The sequence below is a fragment of the Neopsephotus bourkii genome, unplaced genomic scaffold, assembly GCF_033783945.1.
Source record: "Neopsephotus bourkii isolate Nb327-2 ecotype Australia unplaced genomic scaffold, CSIRO-AGI_Nbou_v1 NB_668, whole genome shotgun sequence".
Classification (NCBI taxonomy): Eukaryota; Metazoa; Chordata; class Aves; order Psittaciformes; family Psittacidae; genus Neopsephotus; species Neopsephotus bourkii.
Window position 1 is genome coordinate 371,565 of NW_026901167.1, and position 17,534 is coordinate 389,098.

A 17,534-nucleotide genomic window follows, 5' to 3' on the forward strand; every position below is an offset into this window, starting at 1 on the left:
AACGGTCAACAGCATGAGCAGGCACTTTGCATTATGCCAACTACAAGTCTAATTATGTCTATATACACAGACGCACACACATAAAGCATACATGCATATTTAGGGAGAACAGCTTCTCCTTCTCGGCATTTCAATTCCTTCAGCAATTTCTTTAAGCTTAGGAAGCCCATGTATGATTTCTCCGTTCCATTTACATAACAAGATCTCTGTTAACAACGAAAAAACACCACCAAAACACCCCAAAACAAAGCAAAGAGTCTTTTGGTTGTGAATGCAAGTCCTTCTGCAGCAACCGCATCAACTACAGCCCACAGTGTTAGACTGAAACTCCAGGGAAAAGCAAACAATATACACTAATTTTAATGTATATAATCTACCAGAGGCATGTCAGGACACCAGAAACAGAAAGAAATAAAACCATTGATAAGACAACAAACTTTTCAAAGCTTCTTCTGTTAGAGAGGAAGCTCTTTCCCCAGCCTCCAGTGTTTTCCCACCTGCCAAATAAATCACAGCAGCCAGAACTCAAGAATTAGGACGCAGTAGAGCACTACTCTTTAAAATACATTTGCAATGCTAACAGCCAAACCAGACTACAAGGGAAGTCTATCACAAGAGTATATTTTCTGAAACACCACGTTTTTAACACAATGGGGGCTAATTTTGAACTTTAAATAAACAGAACTACTTAACTGCAAAATAAACTCTGTGGGCCCTTGCAAATAGCTCCATCAACTTGGCTTAAACAGCATCCATTTCATGTGGCAAGAGGTGCACCATAGTCAGTGCTGAACTTAGCTATTTTCAAAATTAATTAGGCAATTATACTCCTGGGGAAAGTGTTCTAGTAATTTAGCTGCTTAATCAAATCCCAGGTATCAAATTATGGACCTGATCCTGCAGTTCTTATTCAAGTCAACCTCCTATTGATGTCAGTGGGAGTTTTGCCTAATTAAAGATCAGGACATCCGCATGTGCAAGCTTGCTTTTAAACAGTGGCTTTGAATTTAGTCTTAGGAATAGGAGGATGGCTCTGAATCCCAAATCGTTGCCTACAAGTTTCTCACGTGAGACTGTGGGTATATTAATATATATTTTTCCTAAGTCTGGCTCAAATTAACATCTAGCTAAAGTCTAGAGATTTAGCTAAAGACTCTTACAAAGCCCACTGGCAAATTGACCTAGTTTTGCAGTGCTTCAAAACCAATTAGGTGCTGTTCCAAAACAAGAAGCAGGTTGTAAAAGCATTGGCTGTGAATCGTGCTCAGCAGTGCTCGCTGGTTATGCGGTGTTGTTTTGCTCAGCACAGTCCACACCAGCTGCTTCCTAAGGGTGAGATGAGGAATTTTGCTTATGTCATTCCCAAAAGGGATAGTCTCAAACACAAGGATTCTGGGTTCTGTGCCCAAGTCTTTGCTGAAGGGGCTGCAACACAAAGAAGCGAGGAGGAGTATTTGCAGTGCAGAAGAAGGAACACTGTCCTACCTCATGCTCTTCAGGCCAGTCCCAACCACCAAAGCTGTCTCTATGGGGTGTACTTCAGGCAGGAGCAGGCTGGGCTCATGCAAGAGAAGTGTCTTCACCCCCAGCTGCTCAGTTTGACATCCCTGCCGATATCCACCCTGATGCCTTCCGAGCAGCTGTGCTGATATACTCTGCTGATCTTGCCTCTTCAGATGCCTTGGTGATGTGTCAAGGGGCACACACTGAAGCATCACAAGCTAGGGAAAAGGTAAACCAAAAATCAGTCAACAAGCAAGAAATCTGGTGGAGCAGAAGATGGCTAAACACTGACAGTTGCTTGATTAGGATTAGGTTCTTAAAGGGAAACACCTGTCTGCCAAAACAGACAGGAATAGGCATATACTGCACATCCCTTCTGCTCAATGGCAAGGAAGAGCAGCAAACCTCTTTTTCTTTTAAGCAGAATCAAAACAATGTGTGCTGGAGAGCTCTGGGTTGCCTGTGCACTTGCTAAGTTAAGCCCTGAAAGCAGGGAAGGACAAGAACTTGTGTGTGTCTGAAGATAGAAGGAAATCACATTTCTGTCTAATATACTGGAGCAATTGACCATGAAAAGGTTACAGGTTAGGAAATAATTATCTCTAGACACAGCTACTGACAGGGTCAGTGTCCACAAGGATTATTTCCTGCAAACACAGGGCCTGGAAGGGAGGTTGGTCTCACCCAGGCGTATCCTGCGCCACATTCCGCTGATGCTAATGGCACTTGTGCACTGAGTGGCCCAGCAGCTGAAGCAGATAACCAGGAGTGAAGGGGTTAAGTGCCTGTCACAATAGAAACCTCTGGGGGCACTTGACCTTTTCACATTTTTTATTCAGGAATGAGCATTTTGTGCCTGTTTGAGGAAGTTCATCTACATTTGTCCTCATTCTTCACCCTGTTTGCGTATTGTCCCTTCCCTTCACTCAGTGCCCAAGCGTCCCATTAAGTACAGAGCAACCTCTGTTGATGAATATGAATTCAGGGCAAAGTTACAGAGAGGGCACAAATACTGCACATTGATCAAGTGACTTACAAGGAATCTTAACATATTCAAGGCATATGTTTCTGCTGAATAGCTTTCTACACATATAATACTCACCTGTCAGTGCTATAGCATGAAGAGGGAGAAAAATCTCATGCGTGAGCAAGAAGCGCTACGCTAGCTGGAACAAGTCTCACAAGAGCATTAAAGATGCTTAAGCACTACAAAATGCTAAGTCACAGCATTGACTTGCACATGCTAAACAGTGAAACAGAAGGCACAATGATACCTGCCCTCGGTCTTTCATTCAGCAATTAGACTATGAACTCTCCTGTCCCAAGAGGGAGAGTCTGAAACCAGTCAAGGAGGATAAATCCAGAATGAGTTTGTCACTGTCTGGCTCATTTAGAGGCAGATAGTCTAAAAAGGTACAAGCAATATTCAAGAGCTTGATCCTGCTGGGATCAAGGAGAGTTTGGCGTTGGCTTAAATAAGAGCAGGCTCTAGTCTCAAAGCACGTGTGTCCAATTTGTTAATGTTTGGGGTTCAAACAGCAAACAAATCTCCAGTCTTCCCTGCATGGGAGTTTCAACCACATTCTTCCACTGGGGGAGAGCATCAGGGCTTAGACAAGAAAGAGTTTCTGAATGATCTAAGTGAATTGTCCTGAGGAGACTAGCATTACTGTGAGCTTTGAACACAACTACAGAGGGTCTTTTATAGATGTACTCCAGAGGGGAGATCCTTAGATGGGTCCTTTAATGCCTGCCCCCATATGCAATCCAGATGAAATTCTTTATCAGATGGGGCCCGGATCTTGCTCACATTAAAAGTTCTGCCACTGAATTCAGTGGGAGCAGATCTACTTGTCTGAGATGCTTATGCAGCTTCCCTTATCTCAGGGCCTCAAAATAGTTATCCTTCATTCTTTTGAGGCAGGGAAACACTATTTTCTCTGGTTTGCACAGAGAGCACAGCCAGGCCAGGTGACATAGTTGGATATCACACACAGATCCAGGCCAAGAAAAGGACTTAACTCCAGGTCTCCCAAACATTAGACCCAAGTAATACCCCTCACCATCATGAAACCACCTTTTCTAAGAGGAAACACAAGTCAGATGGGAGCAGCCAGCTTCCTTCTGTGTGGACAAGGGAAACAAGACCATCCAAAAAGCCAAAATCAGGTATCTCTCACTCCTCCCTTCAAATAAGTGCTTCCAACCGGTCCCCTTAAGGCAGGATGTTGCAGGCCCTTCTCAGCCACCACTGCATGAACAGGAGTCAGCCCTCGGCTGCTGAGCTGTGCTACTCAGTTCCGGGAAACTTCCTGTATAACTTGTACCTCTCCAGTGACAGCTTCCCAAGACTTCCCAGCTTGGCAGCCCATCCCAAGGTAAAAGCAGGGGTTTAGTGCACCAGGCAGTATAAACCCAGCACTCCAGCAAAATGCCTTCATTCAGTGTCCCAGAGGCAGCAGATAACAGTGCATCATCACCAAGCTGTTAACATCAATAAATACCCCTTCACATGCAAGAGGTCACAGCAACCTCCTGGAGAAGTGGCTGCGTTCGCTTCCCTGGAGGCTTCATGTCCTACCTGTCTATAAGCCATCCAGAACGCTGACAGCTACTAATCATCATTTAGCCCACGGCCACTTGAGCATTCAGAAGGAAGGCACTTGGAAAGCAAGATCACCTTCCTGAGTGTTTGTTACTGCTTGCACTTCTGTTAGCCCCAAAAGGGCTCCAACTGGGAATCACACCCTGTGCACTGAGGGTTTTGTGTGTGCAGGGCCAGAGCAAAGGCTCCAAAGGGGACCTGGAGATGACATGGAGAAGGGCTCTCCGGGGGCACTCAAAGCAGCACCCAAGTTCCCCATTTCCAGTCTAATACCCTGCCCAATGGCTCCCTCTCCATTTCCAAGAGTACTGACCCAAATACATAAATGAAAGCAAGCATGTGTTGTTTATTTCCAAGTATGAATGGCATGCTTTCCCCTGGGCTCCGTGTTTCTTGGAATTATTTGAACTGGAAACCAATCAGCCTGTATCCACTATTGATTTATTTTCTGAAACTCTCTCATCCCTAAAGTAACTGTGCCTCTCTGTGTCTCAGCCTGCTGTTTAGTGACACAGTAATCTAAAAGCTATTGATCACTTGGGTCTCTGCAGCCATAACACATCTTTCTAAGTGCCTTCATGTAGGACTGTATTTGCAACATACGGACTATAAACGGCAGGGTGGCTAATGCAATCAGCAAAGATATTAATAGAGATGTAACACTTGAGCAGTAACACAGCATGGACAAGGGCTAATAGAGGCCAGCAGCAAGAAGGAAATAGTGTGGTCATTATGACAGCAGTTGCATTTCTCTTTGAACACCAGATAAGTTGCAACCAAATTTCAGTCTAAACAGGAACCTAAACCTGGACACAGACTGGTCAAGCTTCCCCCTGCCCAAGCAGAGAAGTGTAAGCGCTAGAGAGCCCATGATGGCCTCATACTGCTACAGCAGTTATAGAATCACAGCCTGGTTTGTGTTGAAGGGACCTCAAAGCTCCTCCAGCTCCAACCCCTGCCACGGGCAGGGACCCCTTCCACTGGAGCAGCTTGCTCCAAGCCCCTGTGTCCAACCTGGCCTTGAGCACTGCCAGGGATGGGGCAGCCACAGCTTCTCTGGGCACCCTGTGCCAGCGCCTCAGCACCCTCACAGGGAAGAGCTTCTGCCTAAGAGCTCAGCTCAGTCTCCCCTCGGGCAGGTTCAAGCCATTCCCCTTGCCCTGTCCCTACAGGCCCTTGTCCCAAGCCCCTCTCCAGCTTTCCTGCAGCCCCTTTAGGCACTGGAGCTGCTCTCAGGTCTCCCCTTCAGGAGCCTTCTCTTCTCCAGGCTGCCCCAGCCCAGCTCTCTCAGCCTGGCTCCAGAGCAGAGCTGCTCCAGCCCTTGCAGCATCTTTATTGCCCTCCTCTAGACTCACCCAACAGTTCCACATCCCTTCTGTGGGGCCCAAGAGCTGGACGCAGGAAGCAAGGGATGTCTTAGTAGAGCAGATGGGGAGAATCCCCTCAATCAACCTCCTGGATGCGCTCATTTTGATGCGGCCCAGCACACGGTTCTACTTTGAGCTTACCTGTAGTTCACAACATCCTGCACGTACTTCTCATTTACTGTATCAGCAATCAGTGTTGGTTTCCCCCATGGGATCTGGAGCAAGAGAGGTGTTTACACCTCACAGGAGACCTAACGTTGCAGAAGCGTGTGCACTCCAGCTCCTATTGCTTTGAAGCAATGCTGTTAGCAGGTAGTGCCTTGGAGGTCAGCCTCCTCTCTACTTCTTTTTCCATGTTCCTTCACGGTCTGTATGACCAAAAACATAAGAGCTCATAGTCCCAAATGATTTAAGGACAGCAGCTCAGATAACCATCAGCATTACTGTGGACCTGGCTCACACAGAAAGAGCTGTGTAATATAGGCCAAGTCCTGTTCCAGTAGAAATATAAGTACACCAAATTAAGTCAGAACAAGGTCTCCAGAGAGGAGAGCCTAGTGCATTACCCCCGCTGAGACACCCCATGAGCTACAAATTCAAATTAGAAACACGTTACCAACACAGAGATAATGTGTCTGCAAGTCAATAGCTATCAGCATGCACCACTTTACCCAGCAGAGCAGGGCTGAACTCTGGCTCTCCAGTCCTCATCTCCAGCAAGAGCTGAGATGCGCTTATTGTACACGTACATTGTACTCAGCCCTGTAGCCTCAGCTCTGCCCCATGCTCTATAGTGTTGTCTTGCTGACCAGAACAGGGCATTACCTCTAAGAAGTTGTACCAGTCATGGCTATAGGACACTGTTGGGCAACGTGCATGGAGACAGTCATGCTCAGTAACGTTACTCCAGAAGCAGCTTTCAGGAGACATTTGTAACCATTTAGAATTTCCCACCCAAGCAGTTTTGCACTTGTCAGTTTACCTTCTGCCACAGGTTTTTAATTTAGTTGTATGGGAAGAAACTTTATATGCCTCCAATTTATATGTTAATGCCAGATGTGAACACACTCACACGTGTTCTGCTCTCCTCCACGCTGCACTTGGGAAATGATGCTGTAAGGCTGCAGCTCCAAATACTCAGACAACCAGCAAAACTAGTGGCAGACCTGGATCCAGAAGCCCCTGTTCCTCAGCATTTCCCCCAGTGCCCTAGGGAATTCCAACTGGCAAGACAATCTGCTAGCACATACTTCCCAGCCTTCTGAGCATGAAATATCCCTGGTTGCATAAGGATTAAAGACAAAAAACTTGATTTGCTAATTAGCAAAAATAAGAAGGAAATTGCTGAAGACCACGCACTGTATTGCAGCATAAGAATGCACTCCAGCTGCTTCCATGTACTAAGAGAGTGGAGATTATCAATGCAAGCAGCCTTTAAACTAATGCAGGTGCCAGAAATGCTTCTCCTATGTAATGTGAAATGAACAAACATGAAAAAATGCAACTTCTTTTGATTATCACTGTCCTGGTTTAAACTGATGAGCTCCTTTGTGCATTCCACTGTTGGGTTGTTAAGTTTTTTCCTCCTAAAGTTATATAAATATAGATAAGATATATATATAAAACTCTGATCAGTTATTAAAGCATAACTTGATTCCTGCATTTTGCCCTCCTGGACTTTCAACGCTCTTCCCAGTGCATCCCTGAGGATGAACCATGCAACTCTGAACTCCACTAATATTATAAGCGATAAAAACATAACAGCATTATTTGTTAATGTAGTTGAAGAGTTTGCATATGTTAAACGATAAGCAGTGTTTTCTTGCTAGCATCACTAACCAAATATTGCTGGCACTGGCAAAGTCCTGTTCCCCCAAAGCCCCGGGTAGGAGACATGGCCAGCCATGAATTCTGCCTTCCTCAAGCCCACTTCTAATTTTCCTATTGATCTATTTTCTAGTTTTCTATTGATCTATTTCCTAATTTTCCTATTAGCAAAAATTGCCCCTGCACATTCAAGGGAAGCAAGTTGGGTCCTGGACACAGTTGGGTGATCAAGCAGTGCAGACATCTCTTCTGTAGCAGCAACCATCCACTACCTGCCCCAACCTCCAATTCAAAACACTATAAACCAATTCATTTCAGAGTCCATCCTCAACAGGACACTTGTGCAATACAAAAAGCACATGTGTTTGCCCCCAACCAGCCTGCCCCAAGCACTCCCTCAGCATTATAACCTTCAGCAAAGCAAGGGGAGAGGGGCCCGGGGCAGCTCGGCACGGTAGTGCAGAAGCCACGAAGGGGCCCATTTCAGTTTGATTTGTTGCGGCACCCTAGATGCAAGATGAAATCTGAGAGATGAAATCTGAGCAATTTCTTGCTTCTCTTCTTTCTGGACAGTTATTAACACTATAAAGAAGGCTGAACAGTGGGGCTTCCCAACTCCATTATTGTCAAGGCCTATTTCAAAGGCAGTGGCTGAAATGCCCAGTGCTGCCTTTGTTGATCCTGCACTCAGGTCTCCTCCATGTTGCACTTCTGTCAAACTGCAAGGCTGAGCACACGAAGAATAAGCTCTCTCTAGAGGGGTGGAAGAGGGGGGAGGCAGGAGCCTGAGCCTACGCACAGCACCCCCTTGCATTCAACAGCACTCCAATTCCTTGTGTTAAAGCAGGGGAAGCATTAAAGCCACAACAGATGCCAGTTCTCCTACTTGAAGTTCTGCATCTGACTTTTGAGGCACCAGTGTGAAGCCAAGCCTGGGTTGTGAGTGGATGCTGCAGTCCAACCAACGCTGTCAGTCACTCCTCCATACCTGCCGCTAGCCATCCTGGTCAGAGAGAAGCACAGAATGCACGGACTCTATTCGCCACCTCCAGGAGAGGGTTTATTTGTCCCCAAGCCCCATGACAAGCTTATTACAGACCGTTTCAATCCGAATCAACTTGTCAAGGAAAGAAAGTGGGGGAAAACGCATTCATTAAACAGCTTTACTCATGCAGAAAAGCTGCCAGCGTGAGCATTTTAAATTACCTGGGCACACCTAGTGCATTTGCATTCCCTTGGCACAGCTTTACTCAGGCCCACAAAGCACCGTCCACTTCATGCTTCCATCTGAGCAAGGAACAAAAGAGGCTGACAGCCCAGCACCACCTTCCCGGCTTGGGGGCTAGCGCCCTTCCCGAGGGATTTTGTGTCCGTTTATGCAGAAACCTTACTCCTGGCTAGATGCAGGGACAGGAAGTTTGGATTCTTCTATCCAACTAAAGACCAAGGCAAAAAAAGAAGCCTTCCAGAAAACAAAGGAGGTGGAGCGGCGGTCGGCAGGGGGGTAACTGCATGCCATTGTTCAATATTAACATAAAATAAAGCAGTAGAAATGGATGTCCATCAACAGAATTAGAAGGAACTAAGTGAGTTTAAGAACAAAAGGTTTACTTATTTAAATTACAGGAGATGAAAAACAGCTGGGAACACAATTTCTAGCACAAAGTACAAAGCTACAAGACTGTTAAATGTAATTATATTTCAAAGTACTTTATCCCCCCCATTTTAAACTAAACACGTACAATTATTTTAACTCAAAACTAATGATAGCGTAGCCTTTAGATGTTCCATCCCTTCCCTCAATTGCTTTCAAATTCAGCTCATCCTTTTACATTACAATTTGATTCCAAATAGAGGTCAGCCTTTTAGATAGGAGACTAAAGCCTAAAGAAAGAAAGGTCCTATGAGCAGTTCTTCATATCTACAGAAGTACCTCTTGCTATTAAATTCATGGACATTGGATTTCACTTTCATATTTATCTTCATCATTTCTCTGCACAAAGGAAGAGTGGGAAAGTCACTTTACTATTTGTTATATGTGGTCAGTACATTTAATCATAGCCTTTTGGTAAAGATATTTAAAGACACTCAAATGTTTGGGGTTCTGTTTTCCCCTGCTTGAAGGAAAGAGCAACAATATCCAAAGCCTCTGGGCCAGATCTGGAATGCATTAAGGCCTTGGTTTTCAAAACCACCTACTAGTGCCTTTATTGTGCTTCCACTGTTACCTGCAACAAAGCTCTCCAGGTGAAAACTCTACCTTTCATTTGAGCTTGTTTTCCTCCACTTCTGCAGAGCTACCCTTTGGTTCCCAAGGGGCTCAGCAGCAGCAGACTCCAAATCTGGCTCCAATGAATCCTGCCTGTTAACAGTATTTTTAATTCCAGGTGTTTCTAGCACTGAAGCACCCAACTAGACCCTGCCCTTCAGAGCCTGAGCCACCTCTGCCTCTTGAAGCTGCCCCTTGTGCCTTATCTGATTAGACCCTTCACTTAGGAGACTGTGGATTCCACTTCAGTATGGCAAAAGGTTTATCACCATCCAGGAGGTGCATCTCTAATGGGCATTGCTAAAGGCCATGGGACATCCAAACTTAAAGCCAAGTGGTTTCCAGAAATACCTAAATGCTAACCCAGTCTCTTTCATCCCACTATTAGCTTTTCCAGCAACAAAGAATCTCAGGACCTTACTCACAAACCAATACATTACATTTCTTAAAGTTCCCTTCTATTATAATTTTCACACTTCAAATATGTTCAAGAGCGAAATGAAACCCTTTTGTCCCAGTAAGAACACTTATTTCTTCCAAAGTGAAATGGTTTCAGCTCCTCGCTATGACAAATTCCTCTTGATTTAAGTCATCTTACAAAAAAATATGACTTGTTTCAGATGCCAAATAACTGCCAAAGGAACAAATAAAATCAGATAGTTGGATAGATCATTTTAAAGTTAGGAACATATTTCAAGTGTTCTGGGCTGCTCCAAGCCATTGCTTTTGATTCACCTGAAAATTGCCAATTCACCAAAAATTCAAAGTTCCAACCCATGCTAAGGAGCTATAAAAGCCACATGCACATATAAATTAGTCTGTGTTGTTCTTCTGACAACAGCCTGTACCAGATGTTTTAGAGAAAGACACAAGAAGCCTTCAAGCAGACAGATGTGAGATAATCTGCCTCCCACTATGGGTGTTTTCCTAATCCCTTAAAACCTGAAGCAGAAGGTTGAGCATCTTTCCAACATCATTGCAGCAGTCTCTGTTTGCATGAGCTATTACGAAAGACAAAGCTAGCAATGACATGGGTTACAAGCCCTGTTTCCAGTTACTCACAGTTTTGCAAAAGTCTGGATTGAAAGTTTCACACCAGGTACCTTTCTTGGAATGAAGTTTTACATTCCTTTTTGACAGTTTCTTCAAGAAATATTAATGAAAATGGCTCAAGGAATACACATCATTCCATAAACATTCTAAGAAATACTTGCTGGCCACCTCAAGGCACAGATAGTTTCCCAACAGAATAGCCCTTACACTTCAGCAGTGGGATATTCTGCTGTGCCTTTTGCTAATTTAAAAGAAAAAGAAGAAAAACAAAATCACATTTGGCCAGGTTGTAAATCTTTGGGGCAGACTCGGCATAGTTCTCTTAAAACACCATATGCACAGAGCAGTCTCCAGCTTGGCTCAACAGGGGCTGAGCTGGATTTGCTCTTCCCCTGCTCCCCAAAGCAGCAGGAGGAAGAGCCAAGGCTCAGGATGCTGCCACTCCCAAGATCCTGCTGTTTCTGGTATCAGCACATGGACAGGCTGCAGAAACCATAGGCAGAGAGACCCACATCTGGGACAGAACAAACCAGGGAGAAACACTGAAAGAAAGAAGGTGGAGGTTGGTAACTGCAGATGAGGGACTAATGCTGGGCTAGGACATGAGAGCATGACCTGAGGAGGACTCAGGCATGTCATTCATTCACAAAAGCAGGGAGGAAGAGGGTGGAAGAGCCACCCTCATGTGGTGAAGTCCCTGAAGGTAACTGGGGACAGGGACAGAAGCTACAAGTGCAGGGCTTGGTACTGGAACATGTCATGCTCAAAGGAGCAGGAAGTGCAATGAGACCACTCTGTACAGGGACTGAAATGGAACCAGAGATTCCTCCATCAACAAAATAGACTGTATTCCTAAAAGGCTTCAATCTTCCTCAACCAGTTCACACATGAAAGCACTTGCATGTGTTTCTGTTTGTTCTATTTCAATTACAGGAAACACATATAAAATCTGTCAGGACACTGAAGTCCTGATTACTATGAAGCTGCAGTACTTTGATGCAGATGTATCAAAGAGTGGACCTTTGGAGAAAAAAAAAGCCTTATCAACAAAAAGCTACCACAGTGCCTTGCATAGAGGTCTGTGTAATACTGGCATGACACAGAACACAGACTGGTTTGTGTTGGAAGGGACCTTAAAGCTCCTCCAGTTCCAGTCCTTTGCCAATGGCAGGGACACCATCCACTAGAGCAGGTTGCTCCGAGCCCCATCCAACCTGACCTTGAACACTGCCAGGGATGGGGCATTTCTTCACTTCCATACAAATAACAATGGACTTTATAATGTTCTTTAATCTGTGCTTCATTCAATACCCAGATCTTACCAGGGTTCACTCCCATCCAGCTCTGGTGGCCATTAGCTCCACAGAGGAACACTCCTACACACCCACCTACAGCGCACCCACTGCTAGATGGAGCAACCAGCCAGGCAAAGGGGACAGGGCAATGAGGACCACATGCATGGCTTGTTTACACAGTTTTACTGGCTTAACACAATATGCAATCTGAAATCAGTTCAGCCAACAAAAGCAAAAGCCTAAACAAAGACTGGTTTTGTTTAAAGCAAGTCTTACTCTTGCCTATCTTAAACAGATTAGGAACAGGTTAAGTTTGCTGGACCACTCCACACTGCCTCTTGGTTTAAAAGTGAAAATACACATGTAGGCAAGCCCCAGGCAAGAGGGGTTTTGCCAGCATAGTTCAGTAAAGAAGGCCAGATGCTGAAGTACTTGCAACCACAAAAATGGGAGTCAGCTTCTAAAGTTTAGCTGCAAACAAGATGCGGACAACATAAGGAGGTGCAAAGAGAGTTATTAGTGTCCTGACAAAGAAAGAGATCTGATTCCCAGGCAATCACTGCCAGAAGAGAGGCCTTGTTAAGACATTGCTCATTTGTTCACTTTGCAAAATGAACTATAAATTATTCAGTGTAATAATTCCAGATACACTGTGCTTAGCTGAAAGGAGAGGTTCCCTTCTTTAAGGGATGCGTTATCTTTGCTTTTTATTAGGTCTGTTTGAATACCAATTTGCTTTTAAAGTCATAGCTCGACAAAAGTTGGGGGCTTTTTTCATGTCTGAAAGTCAGAATTCACAGCATGAACATATGAAGAAGTCTTTAAAGGGCTGGCGCCTTCCTGTATTTCCCTGCTAGAGTCTATAGTCTATACACCAGAGAGACAGCAAAACTCTCACCAAAACCAGGAATGCTTTAATAATAAATAAAAGCTTTCTTGTCATTGAAAAATATTTTCACCACAAAAAGTCATGTATTTTTAATTGTAATGTTGAGAACCTCTTCAACATGGGGGTGCTTGCCTCCAAGTCAGCCCTCAGCACAGAGGCACTGATCACACAGTGACCCCCCATCCGCCCAAGCACTGGGGAAACACCACCAAAGGAGCTTCATCTGACAGCAGTGCAGTCTCAGGACTGGGATTTGATCGGTCTTAGATGCAGCAGGTAGTAGAGCTCAGAACTCAGAGATGGTCTTTGCACAAAGAAACGTTTGAATTTGATTCAATCAGACAGGGAAGCATTATCCTACCTTCCCCTAACATGACATTTATGACTATGCTCAGCACAAGACTGGGTGAAACACATCTGGTTTCCATGTCCTTTCTAAAGGACTTTCCAAGCACAGAGACAAAAGAAGGTGATATACTGAAGTGGGAAGGACAGCTTCATCCAAGCTCCACAGGCACCACTGTTGGGGGTAGGAACAGCAGCGATGGGGATACACAGGCAAGAGCACAAACTGCACATCAGTTCACTGCTGGGCCACCGAGCCTGCCCAGAAATCCTCCTCCCAAACAACAGGAAAGGATGTAATGGGAAGGATGAGGCTGTATGGTATAAGACCTTAGTTATCCATCTCGGACAACCACCAAGCTTAGCACTGATAAGGTAAATCGTGGGAAGCGATTACTGTAAGTGGAAGCACAGTCCTTGTGTGAATTACACAGGGAAGAAAGATAGCTTAACAGCATCCATCAAGGATGCAGACTCCACTCTTAGTGATTGAAGCTGAGCTGGGTTCTCTGAATCACACACCAACTTTGTCACAAAACTTCATTCAGGTGGGCGCTTGTTTTTTGGTCTGGTTGATTTTAAAGCTTATTACCGATTTTCCACTATTGCATTAAAAAAAAAGCCCTGCAAACACTGTTACAGGCGATAGCTAAGCATCTGCAAGTTATAAAACATTTAAAGGCTTTACATTTAACCTATCTATTGGCAATAAAACATACCCCAGCACAAATGCACTATTTGAGACAGATGTTTGAAATATGAATGAATGTTTGAATATTCAGTTTTAAATACTCATGATAAAAGAAGCTGCAGAGACATGCCATTGATCTAATACTTGTTTGCACATTCCTTAGGGCTATGCATGAAACATAATGGGATTTCTATGTTCCTAAACAACAAAAGGTGTAAAAATGCCTTTTCAGTTGCAAACTTTGTTCATTTATTCCTGTGGCAAAAGAATGCAAATCTTAAGTCATTTTTTTGTGCACTGACATCAAGTCTTTCTCACACAAAAAGTTCCCTAAAGAAACAAGAAGAAAGTTCAGAATAAAGTCATGCTTCCTCCCCCACTTGTCCCTTAAAAATAAAAGGCAGAAAGAAAAGAGAAGGAAACTTCACTTAACTCAATTGTACCTGCCAGCTACAGGCAAAGGCTACTTAAGTGAGTGACTCCAAGCTCTTTGGCATGTGTGTCATCAATAAGAATGGCTTTGCAAGGTCCAGGCAAAATATTTGTTTTGGTACGGTTAAGCCTTCAGTACATGCAGTGCTTGAGTCCCTCGTCCGGTGACAGAACCTGTTCACAGAGAGAAAAGGGAAAACAATTCTACATTGAAGCATATGAGAGCTGGTAGCTTAAAGCAGGAGCATGCAAAAAGCAGCATTCCCTGTTAATCCCTCTTTTTCAAGCTTCTCTTTGTAAAGTGGAAGGGGAGCATTTTTCTTTCTTTACTAGGAAACTGCAGATATTCAAAATTAATACGAAAGCAGGAACTGAAAGAATGGGGTGGCAAGATGCATTTCCAAGGAGGGTAGGGAAAACAGTGTTAATGTCAGAATCAATCCTTGAGCTATGAATAACTTAACTTCAAAGCTGATGCTACCGTCTGACTGAGCGCCCTGTGTCTTCAAGGAAGATAAAGCCACATATGTAGTCAAGCCAATGTTTAATTCAGATTACACAGAACAATACAGAAACTTGACTGGAGCCAATTAAACTAAGCTGATAAAGATGCCATACCGCATCCTTTCTGTGCGCAGCAAAGGAGCAGTTTGAATGTGAACCTACATTTACTGACCTAAGACTTTTTTGTACTTAACATATGCATACCACAATTTCAATTATAACATATTGGTATACTCCTTTCAAAATAGGGAATGACCTTTACTTCTACCAGGGACAAACACCCATAACCCTGTAGGGACCATGTAGAACTACAAAGAATATTTTCCAGTGAAAAACGTGGTTTCTGTTGGAAATTACTAAAAGATGATGATGCTTGGAGAACACAAGCCTACCTCGGGTACCGTCCATATGTTCAAGTGCATTTCTCTTACCAATCTCAGTGCTGCAGTTCAAGAAATGGAGGCAAATCCAAGCCCTGCTCTTGCCCACAGCCAGATGTTTGGTAATCACACAGCTGCCAGCTGATCTGTGGTGCTACATGGGAGACAGCCTGGCCCAGGGCCCCACCATTCACAAAGAACAAGGACAGTCATCTCCCAACAAACTGTCCCTTGGGCATAATGTACCACAGAAAGCAGCATTTAATGGTTGAGCTGCCCAGAAACAAAACATTTTAGGTTGAATTAGGAGAGTGTAATGAAACATTTCAGCCTTCAAAATGACTTACTGTGGCTCCAGAGGGTCATGGATTTTCAGAAGAACAGTTACTGGCACTGCTGGCAGTGAACGCCAAAGTAACCAAATCCAAGCATTGACACTTAAACCTTTGGGATCTGATTTTATAATAGCCAGAAACTTTATAGGTAACTCATGGGTGTCTATAAAAGACTAGAAGTTAGCACAGCTGTGCATCAGACTTCACCACTGGGCAGACAGAAGTGGAGGCAGAGAACAAGTGAGCTGCTTTCCATGGAATTCTGTGCTTTTCCAGCTAACTGTGTAGCTGTAAAACTGAAGAGTCCAGGCTGGTTTATACAAGAACCAGCCAATATCATAGTCAACATACTTCAGAGCGCAATGATGTACTTTCTTTGGCATTTTTTTCTCCTCCCTCCACCCTCATCTCCCCTTTATTAACATCTACCACCCACACCATTGACATCATTTCCAGGGACAAGGTCTGTGCTGGCCACTACTCACCACTCCGCAAACACAGCACCCGAGCATGCAGATGCCTCAGTCCCCTGTCGTTGGCATACACAAGCTAGAAGAGAGATTAACAAAGAGGAGAGTGGGGTTTCTCAAGAGCTCTTCATAATGGACAGTGTCTGACTCTATACAGAGGGATAAAAGGAGAGTGATAAACTCTGTTGTCAAGAAAGAGTGCTTAAAAAGCCTTTCAAATAAGCAATTTCCCCTCTCATCAGTATCCTCTTGACTGCTAAGCTCTCTCCTTTGTCTCTTACCTTGAATAGTGATCAGCAATGCATGATTGGCCAAGGGGCATCAGCTGTAAGTCTAACAACAGCAGCTGAAACCACTGCAGAGGAAAGACAGCTCCCCTAAAGGCACATCTACCTCTTGGAGGAGAAAGGAGAAAATGCAAAGCATGACAGCTTCATTTGCCTTGCCTGCTTTGGCAAAGGGTATAGGATTTGCCATCCCCCATATTAGGTTTGCTTAGCATCCCATCCCGAAACTAATCAGGATTGAATGTGCAGGCGCCAGGAGCCCCCCTGCCAAGCAAGCTCCCACCCTACCATCCTGAATGCCATTTCTGCTTCTTATATCCCCAGGGATAAGGGTCAGAAGCCCTCCCACTCCCTGCACCATCCTCAAACAGCTGCACTGCAGCCAAGAAGTCTCTTCCTTGCAAAGTGTGTTGTACTTGCCTGTGGCAGGGGTTTAGAATGAGATCATTAAGATCCCTTCCAACCCAAACCATTCTGTGATTCTATGTACCTTCTGGTCGCACCCATCTGATGCTTCAACTAACCAGCACACACCGAGTTGAAGCATCAGCAAAGATCAGCTTCATGCAGAGTCAGAAGTGCCACTGTCAAAAGAGGGCAATTTTGTTCTTTATTGTTAACAGTGCTGTTTAACCCGGTTGCATGGTCAGCCATGCAGAGATTCATCACTAATCCAAGCAAGAAACAAGAGTCAAGGCTGAGTTTGTAAGACATCATAAATCTGCAGTAGTCTGGTGCATAAGCAAGATACAGCTTCCAAAGGTTGTTTTCCCAATTTAAACTGATGGTTAACAGCAATTACTTATCATTCATGCTCTCACAAAGCCCATAGTGCCATGGGCTACAGCAGAGCACCACTGTGCTGAACAACACATCAGAGGAGGCTCTTCCCACTAACATGGTGGGTTACAAACAAGTTGTTCCTTCCATCAGGTGGAATAAGTATAATCACGATCCTGAACCTTCCCAGCTCACACTGATTTGCAGTGCTCAGGTAAGAAAAAGTATTAATCTTACCCTTTAAAGTCAATGCACAAGTAGACAGCACTGACCCCAAGGGCCAGCGGTTCAGGACATAGATACTTCACTCTTCTCTAACAAACATTCATTTTCAAAGACACTTTTCCAGGCAAGGGGAACTACAAGAACACTAATTTTTGTTTGGAAAACAGGAAAGGAGCACACAGAGTTTAAGTAAAACAAAACAAATTCATGCAGCCTGTTAATTTTAATGTGTGGTCATCTTCCTAAAAAATAATGTTATCAGGACAACTCTCTGAGC

At 44.3% G+C, this 17,534-nt stretch overlaps 1 long non-coding RNA gene across 1 annotated transcript; it reads right to left on the reverse strand.

The window, feature by feature from the left end:
• Positions 1–525: 525 nt before the first annotated feature.
• On the reverse strand, positions 526–16,781 carry LOC133212139 (uncharacterized). The gene is made up of 2 exons (XR_009725406.1): positions 15,981–16,781; positions 526–1,721 (listed from the first exon to the last, which is right to left on the reverse strand). It is a non-coding gene; the product is annotated as an uncharacterized LOC133212139 (long non-coding RNA).
• Between the last annotated feature and the right edge of the window lie 753 nt (positions 16,782–17,534).